General features: G+C 37.0%; 1 pseudogene; it reads left to right on the forward strand.

Annotated features, from left to right (window-relative positions):
* The first annotated feature begins 253 nt into the window (after positions 1-253).
* LOC125752729 (olfactory receptor 508-like) lies at positions 254-4,093 on the forward strand (annotated as a pseudogene).
* Positions 4,094-9,616: the final 5,523 nt, after the last annotated feature.

The raw sequence follows: 9,616 nt of genomic DNA on the forward strand, positions 1-9,616 counted from the left end.
CACAAAAGCAGCCATAGATGATATGTAAATGAGTGGGTGTGGCTGTAAGCCAATAAAACTTTATTTATAAAAGTAAGTTGATATGCTGGATTTGGCTGCTGACCTCTGGCTTACACTAAGGAAGAGAGATAGTTTAACAGTTTCTATGGAGAATGGTGATGGCAAGATACACAGAGCCTCATTTAAAGACAATCCACTAAGAAAATTATTTCAGATGCAAGTTAATGAACTTTCATGTTTCTTAGAATTCACAATGGTTATGTCACAGCCTAGCATACATTCGCTGTTCATGGTAAAGCAGAATGGGAAGACACTAATTAAAATTCTAAAATAATCCAGTTCCAAATGTGTCTTTCTCCCAAAGAGAGTTTTTACTGGAGTTACTGACTAAGAAACTGAACAGTGTGTGTTTGACTTTTTTCCTTTGTATTCCCTTTATCAATATTTTTTGAGAGGTAGTACTAGCCACAGGCATCATGAAGGAAAAAGGGGAGACAGAGGGAGGTATGTTCACAGGCTTGACAATATACTGAATGAAATAACTTCTGAGGCTTCTAGATTGGTGGTTTGTCATAATTAGCCTGTGATAATCGATAATCATAAGCTTCACACAGCAAGTAAGGTGATCAGTGTATTCATTTTCTATTGGCACCATAAAAAATTACCACAAACACAGCAGTTTAAACACTCACTTCTATGAGTGTGAGTCCAGGCACAGCATGGCTCAAATGGGTCTTCTATCTCACAGAAGTACAGACACAGCATGAGCATGACTCAAGCTAAAATCAAGGTGTCAACTAAGATGGGCTCTTCTTTAGAGATTTTGGGGAAGATTACCCTTTCATATTTATTAAAGTTATTAGCAAAATTTAGTTTTTTTGTGATTTGAGAACAAATGTTACCTTTTCCTTAACATGTTCATCTTCAAGCCAACAACGACACCTGGGATTGTATTTGTGATCCAAATTTCTGACTTCATCTTCTGCTCTGCTTTTAAGCGTGATTAGATTAGGTCCACCTGCATAATCTCCACATCTTAAAGCCATGTGATTAATAACCTTAATTACTCCTACCAATCCTTTCTGCCACGTAATGTAGCATATTCATGTGAGTAACACCAGGACACAAAGGTTATAGAAGATATCTCACACTTAGTAAGTCAGAATTTGTTATTGTGACTTTTTTCCAGGGAAGAGGGAGTTTGGGAGAGAAAGTATTTGGGTTCTAATTTAACTCATTAGCTGTTGTTGTTTTAGTGTTAGTGCTGAAGACTGAACTTTCTTCCTTTTAACAAAAGTCTTACGGAGTACATATAAATTAAAGAAAGAAATAATAGAACTTATAGACTGGTAGACTCTTAGCCAGTCTAATGGCTAAGAGTGATAGGCATGACAAATACACAGGACAGAGGAAAGGAGCACAGCAGTGAGGGGGAGTGCATATATTCCAGTCTCAGAGTGTTGAGTTACACTATTTAGAAGAGGTTCTATCTCATCCACCAAAGGATGAGAAAGACTTAGCTAGTTTGTCACTGTATCTCATTGTCTTTTGGTTTTCTTCCCTAATTTTCACTTCAATTAAGAAAAAGCTTAAAGAAATGGAAAATTGAACTGTGGTCACTGCATTTATCTTTCCAGGATTTCCCAAACCCCCTTAATTACAAAAGCTATTCTTCTTGGTCTTCTTGATCATTTATCTGATAACTCTTCTGGGAAATGCTTTCACATTAACAGAGATCAGAGTCAGTCCTGTCCTCCACACTCTACAGTATTATTAGCAATTTGAGCTTCTTGGACATTGGCTGCTTGTCTACTACCATGCTGGTAAACTTATTCCAGAAGAAGACTATGTCATAGGAGGGCTGCCTTTCCCAGCTGTTCCTATGACCTGTGCTGAGGAAATCTTGTTGGCTACTATGACTTATGAACACTATGTAGCCATTTGCCACTTTCTTCACTGTCTGCTGCTCATGATTCCAAGGGTCTGTGTGTATTGGTTGACTGGAACTTGGCTGTATGGGCTAAAGAATTCTGTGACACATTCAGTGCTAGCAGTCACATTCACTTTGTGTGAGCTCAACCAGATCAGCTACTTTCTCCATGATTTCCTACTGCTCGTGGAGCTCTCCTGCTTACATTTCTTTCAATGAATGTGTGCTCCATATGGCAGCACAACCATTGGCCTGAACCCTTGCCTGTTTACTGCAATGTCTTAAATACTTATCATCCCTACCAGGCTTAGGATGTCCTCGGGACAGAAACAATGCCTCTATGTGGACATTCCACTCCACTATGGTGGTGGTTTTTTTAGGGACAGCTGACTTCTACTATAGCAACACAGTGTAGGCTACAACCCAGAAATGGACATCCTTGTTTCTGTGATTTTCTGTGTTGTGACACCCCGCCCCCTTGTGGAACTCCATCATCTACAGTCTGTGTAACAAGGAGGCCAAGGGTGCCCTGAGGAAGCTTGCTGGAGAAGGTGGATTCTGTAGTAATATCAATGAATAGATCAACATTTTTCATTCTGCATAATTTTTCATTCTTTTTTTTTTTTTAGAAAAAGAGAGAGAGAGCAGGGGGAGGGATAGAAGGAGAGGGAAAGAATCCTCACACAAACTCCCCACTGAGTGTGGAGCCCAATGTGGGGCTAAATCCCAAGACCTGAGATCATAACTTGAGCTAAAATCAAGAGTTGGATGCTTGGGGCACCTTGGTGGCTCAGTCAGTTAGGCATCTGACTCTTGGTTTCAGCTCAGGTCATGATCTCAAGGTCCTGAGATCAAGCCCGGATTGGGATCTGCACACAGCATGGAGTCTGCTTGTCCCTCTCTCTCGGTCTCTTCCCCTCTCCCTGTTTGTGTACTCTCTCGCTGTCTCTCTTTCAAATAAATAAATGAAATCTTAAGCACCTGACTCTTTTTTTTTTAACTGAGCCAACCCAGCACTCCCAGAATTTTTCTTTCTTTACAGTTGATCACTTTTATTTATCTAATCCTTTATTTACTTTATTAAAGTACCACATTTATTGATTTTTAGACCAATTAAAAAATTATATGTATTTAAGATGTACAAGATGATAACTTAATATACATGTACATAGTAAAATGGTCACTATAGTTAAGCTAATGTATCAGCTCCACATGTAGTTACCAATTTTTATGTGTGTGTGAAAAGACCACTTGAAATTTATTCTTTTAGCAGATTTCCAGTATTCAGTACCCACAAGTTCTAACCAAAACAACAACAACAACAACAATAACAAAAAACTAGTACTGAAATTCATTTGCATATGTCTCAAAGAGAAAAGAAACTGATCTCCTCATTGTATGCTGGGCAAAGATGATTGCCATGACTTTAATGAATACGTGAGAGAATTGTTTTTCATTTCCAGCAATTTCTATTCAGGCTGTTGCCCTTGAGTTGTATTTGTACTCTGAGGAATCTCAAAACAGCTGCTTAGAGAGAGATTACATGGTTGCTCCCAAATGGTCAGTCCACAAGCATTTATAAATGTCCATTCTAAAAAAGTCAATTTATTGAGAGATCAAAGAAAGATTTTTGACTCTTGTATTAGTCAATGAGTATACTCAAGGCAGGTCCTGGAATGGTAGGTCTCCGTCATGATCCATGCTAATTGGTAGCCTGTTCTACCAGGAGGTATCCTTTCCACTCTGGGAAAGAACTAGAGTAGAAAAAAGGAAGCCCTGCCACAAAGTCAGAAATCCAAAGCTTTTGGCAAAAGTTAGTGCAAAATAGTTTATTTGCTATCACAATTGAGAAAAACTCTGCCCAGTATCAGAGTATATCTACTTTTTAAGAGCATGTTATAAAATATTGTACATATTTTCATTACAATTTTTATATTTATGTAATGACATATGTTAAATATCATTTTAATGTTTATCAATGTCTACAATAGTAATAATAAAACTAGAACTGAAATGACTGAAAGATTATCAACCTGAACACCTGGAAGGTGCCTGAATTTCTTAAGTAAGATAATATGAGAGGAAAATTTGTTCATGGTAAATAATATGTAATGCATAATATTACTTCTACTCTATAATTTTGACAAGCAAGACAGAAAGCAATATTTCAGGCAGAAAGTATATCTCCCATGTGTTCATTATAGTATGACATTAAGGACACAAAATATTTGGTTAAATAAAATATAATTACATTTGCATAACTCGCAGTGTAAACTTTTTTGTTCACCATGCCAGGCATTCTCATATTTATATTACAATTCATTGATGTTTGGGAGGTGTCTTACAAGTGATTTATTAATTAGCATAAAGCCCTGAAGTTTATGAGTCATATTGACTGGTTCTGTCCATACTCAAGGAAAGGGGATTATAGTAGACCTGTGTACCAGGGGGGAGGATTTTTGGGTATCATCTTAGAATTCTGCCAACTATGAATGGTGACTACCTTTCATCTTTCCTGTTACTTGAGTCTTCCCATAAAGGAGTAACCTTTTCATTTGTATCCCATATGTTGTTACAACAATCATAGGACTTTTAGACAAAACTATGAAGAAATAGGAAGGAAGCTGGGATTATTTGTAAACTGACTTCTTTATATGGTCAATTTTATATGATATAAACAAAAAACTAGGACAAAACACCAAACTATTCACAGTGGTGCCAGGCAGAATGTGGTGTGAAGGTGAAGATATTTCACTTTCATTTGATATGCCTTGACTTGAGTACATTTTTCAGAAGCATATGCTTTTTTTTTGAAATTTAAAATCCCATAAAATTTTTAATTTAAAAAATATTGTAAGATCTCCTTGTAACTCCCCATGAATCTATAAATATTTCAAAATAAAGAGTCTTCTAAAATGTAAAAGGTAAATTATTATATAAAATTTGAGAAGTATCTATTAATCCATCCATGTATTTATCTCTAACATAACATTAAACCAGGAATATTTCAGTCATGAGGAATGTTATCGCAGAGTGTGCCCATAAATGTTAAATGGGGATTTTCCTAAGGTAAGTAAAAACTAAGGATACTTTGATTTATTAGGTCTGAATATGGTCCTATGAATATGAAAATTCCAAGGTCTTAATAATGCCATGTTTTCAGATGTGTAACAACATTGGCAGAACAATGTAATACTGAGTCTGAAAGGAACTATACAAACAATTCAAATAATCTTCACCTGAGAACTGAATCGATTCTCTGCAAGAGATGTAGCAGTCTAGAGTTTGCTTGATTATCTCTCATGATAGGATCTCATTATTCTCCATGTATTATAAAATTCTTGCATATGTAGTCAAAATACATTTACTAAACCAAGAAATTGCAAAACTAAATAAAATAAGGGAAGAATAGATACCAGGCCAATTAAGCACAAGGGTAAGGGGATTTCAGTTCAACATAAATTTGATAATTTGGCTAAGTGGATTACCAAGAAATACTTGAACTGAAGCAAGAAAAGAGAATTGTGAGCAAGTACCACATCATTCATATATTAGTATGGGGGGAGTATGGCTCAAGTAGTCAAAAGAGACTACCAGGATAACCTTTTGAAGATTTGAACTTTTTTCTCACTCCAAACAGAACTAATAATAGCATTTACACTTTCAAGTTATTTTGAGAATTCATGGCGCAATCATGAAAAGTGCCTAGTTCACAGGACATGTTCAACTAGCATTAAGTGGGAGGCAGTGATGGTGTTAACAGTAGGTACAAGAGGATAAGAAAACACAGTGCCCCACTTTGAGGTGGCCTTGACCAGTTAATTTCAAATTTGGTAGGAGGGTTTCCAAAGTGGAACGGGTGAGAACAGGGTCCTCTTTTCATTATCATCATAGTATGAGATGAAAGAGACTTCCATCCAATTCACCTGATGTAAATACACATGATGTATATGCACATTAAAGTTTGAGAAACATTTGCCTATGTAATACTTCTGAATATTTTATCTGGCCCTAGATACCCATGTGATGGGGAACAATACAAGCAGAAATCTGGGCAAAGAAAAATAGCCTATATTTCATAGCAATAAACTAACTTTGCCTTGAATACCTCAAATATTATGGACTTTCTTTTGAAAAAGTTATCCTGAATACTCTTACTAATCATAGTGTGTGTGTGTCTGTCTGTCTGTCTATCTGTCTTTTAAGTAGATAAGCAATTTACTGGGCAAGATGAAAATTATATTCAAAAATTTTAATCATTGCTTTGCATTATTGAAATATAAATAGATGTTTTCCCTATATCCTCTAAGGTTTTCACAATCACACCAATTACCCTGATTTATATTATACTTATTTTGTTTCCTAACCCTAAGGTTAGTCAGCAAAACATTTCATAAGTGCTAATTATTATTACCTAATGTGTGTCTCTTTTCATTATTTAGTTTGGTTAAATTCAGGTATGTAAAAATGTTGCCTCTTTCCAAAGTAACTCATTGAGTTTTATTTTTTAATTTTTAAAATTTTGTTTAAATTCAATTAGTCAACATATAGTACATCATTAGTTTCAGAGGTGGCGTTCAGTTACTCATCAGTTGCATATAACACCCATTGCTCATCTTATCACTTGCCCTTCTTAATGCCCATCACCCAGTTACTCCATTCTGGGTTTTGTTTTATTTTTTTGATTAGGTAGATTATACTGAACTTATTTTAATCCGCAAAGAAAAACATATCTCTTTTAAACTAAATTCAATAGGATTTATTTAAAGTTAGATCTTTTTGTGTATAGAGTAAGTCTATAAAATCTCATCCTTTGTCCTTTTTTTCCTACAAAATACAGCCTCACTTAAAAGTGGAGAGAAAGGTCATTATCATTAAGCAGAGGGTTTAAGACTAAGATTGCCTATTCATATGCAATAGCATGTAAATTCCAAGAGACAAGTGTCCGGAGTATCACATAAACTGTAGTATATAAGCGGTGTTTGTTAATGGTGAGTTTTGATGCTGCTGCTGCTGCTGCCGCTGCTGATGTTACAGCATTCTTATCATATACAAACAATGTGAACATCAGGAATATAAAAAATGAAACAGATGTCACTCCTTACTCCATCTTCCTGGCACACACTTCCTGGCATGTGTGTGTGCATATGTGTGTGTGTGTGTATGTATGTGTGTGTATAGTGCCCCATCAATATGTCCTTCAGGAGTGGACTTCATATTTTAAAACAATTAAGCAGTATATATGACCTTAGAGACCATATTTTAAAAAATCCTTAAATATTTCAAATTCACTTCTACACTTTAGTTATACACAGATCATGCATCAAGTTCTCTTTGTGGGACTACCTTCAATGAAAGATTTCATTTTTTTCTATGAATAAATCTAAGTATTTACCTATAAAAGAAGTATTTTACCTCTATATTTTCAATATGGTGAACTAATAGAAAATGCCTATCACTGATTTTTAATGAAGTGAAATCTATCTATGCAGTTGACAGAGAAAATAAATAGTACACATGTATTACATAAAGGTTTTCTAAGGACATACAGATGGCGAGGTCAACCCTAATGCTGCTTCACTGTGAAGTGATGCCCACAGCTAACCTAGAGAGGGTGATAAATATAGATAAACCTTCTTGGACACATCTTCCATCATACTCCCTGTGAACTGTGGGGATTATGAGAGTCTCACCTTAGACTTCTCACTCCATCTATACTCTTTGATTTCATGTATATCTATGGATTCAACAGCCACCTTCATAACAGTGACTCCCAAATCCATTTCTAGACAGGTCTACCCTGTCTCCTGAGGACAAATCTTTTTTTTCAACTGCCTGTTGGGCATTTCCACATGGATATCCCACAGGTACCTAACACTCAACATTATCTTAATCCACTATCTTCTCTCCCCATACCTGCTGTTCCTCATTTATTTCAGGTTTTAATTAATGATCCATTCATGCCCTCACCATGACCTCACCACCCGTTATATTCAAAGTGCTCCAGGGCAGCCCGGGGGGCTCAGCGGTTTAGCGCCACCTTCAGCCCAGGCGGTGATCCTGGGGTCCTGGGATCGAGTCCCACATCAGGCTCCCTGCATGGAGCCTGCTTCTCCCTCTGCCTGTGTCTCTGCCTCTCTCTCTGTCTCTCATGAATAAATAAATAAAATCTTAAAAATAAATAAAAATTAAAAAAAAAAAAAAAACAAAGTGCTCCAAACACAGCTCCTTCTCTGTGCACTATTGTTTCATGGATTTCCTCCAACCTTCCAAACCCAAAGCTTCAGTTACAGACCATTTTATTTTGATCTGGTTTTAGTTCTCAGACTACTCTCTTGGACGGAACAAAGGCATTCTAACTGAAGGCACATGGATTATAAAGGACTCTGAATGAAAATAGGTTTCACAATTATATGACTCCATTGAAATGACACGAAGATTCTGTGCATGGGTACCTATATATCTCTAGATCTACAGATATTTAATAAGTTTCTCAAAGCTGAAAATTTTCTGAAACCCAGATGGTGCCTGCTTCCAGTCTGCCCTCACCTAGAATGTGGTCTATGGGCCATTGTTGATATTCTGCAATCATTTCTGCCCATTCTCATACCAAAGACTGGCTTCCAGACAGCCCAGATATCTAGACTTCCTGCTGCCCCATAAGGGAAGGGAATATATTTTTTGAGACCCCTGTTGGAAAGTAGCTTAGGTTTTTTCTAAAGAGTTTGGTCAGAGAACAGATCTGACACAGCTTCCACATGCCAATCCTGTCCCCTAAAGGCAGATGCCTCCCGTACACATTCTCTGGGTTAACTAAGGAAGTTGTGTTTGAAGTGAAAACCACTAGGCTACTTAGAATTAATGGTGGAGTTTGCTAGCAACCAGCCAGAATTGACCTACCAACCTCATGCGACTAACAGGAATTTCTAGGGTTTGGGGGTACATCTGTGGGTAAGGGGTCTCCCAGCAAAGCTCAGAACCCTGCAGCCTTCCTTCCTCTAGTAACATCACAGTGCTTAGGGAAGTTCACTAGTGTTCCAGAGACCTCTGGGTCCTTTCTCCTATAAACATAAGGACAACACAAGTACTCTGAGTTTGGTTATCCTTGGCTGGATGAATCCATGTGATCTAATTTACTCAGTATTTCTGCCACCAACATTTCCTGGAATGCCAGTGTGCCATTTTTCGCTTAAGGGACAGTACACACATAGCATCTCTCCTAATAAAACACACACACACACACACACACTATACACATATATACACTATGATCATGACTTTCTTTTTGTTTTTAGGGTCAGATCTTGGAGGACTTTGGTTTGTTTTTGCTTATGCTTCTTATTTAAATTTTACTTAGTTAACATATAGTGGGATACCGGTTTCTGGAGTAGAATTCAGTGATCATCACTTACATACAGCACAGAGTGCTCATCACAACAACTTCATTCCCTAACACCCCTTGTCCATCCAGCCTGTCCCCCTACCCACCTCCCTCCAACAACCCTCTCTTTATTCTCTATTGCTAAGGGTCTTTGATGGTTTATTTCCCTCTCTTCCCTTCCCCTTCCTTCTCATGTATTTTCATTTGTTTTCTTTGTTAAATTCCACATATGAGTAAGATCATTTGGTATTTGTCTTTCTCTGAGTGATTATTTCACTTAGCATAATACACTCTAGCTCCATTCT

Source organism: Canis lupus, chromosome 17, assembly GCF_003254725.2.
Source record: "Canis lupus dingo isolate Sandy chromosome 17, ASM325472v2, whole genome shotgun sequence".
Lineage (NCBI taxonomy): Eukaryota > Metazoa > Chordata > Mammalia > Carnivora > Canidae > Canis > Canis lupus.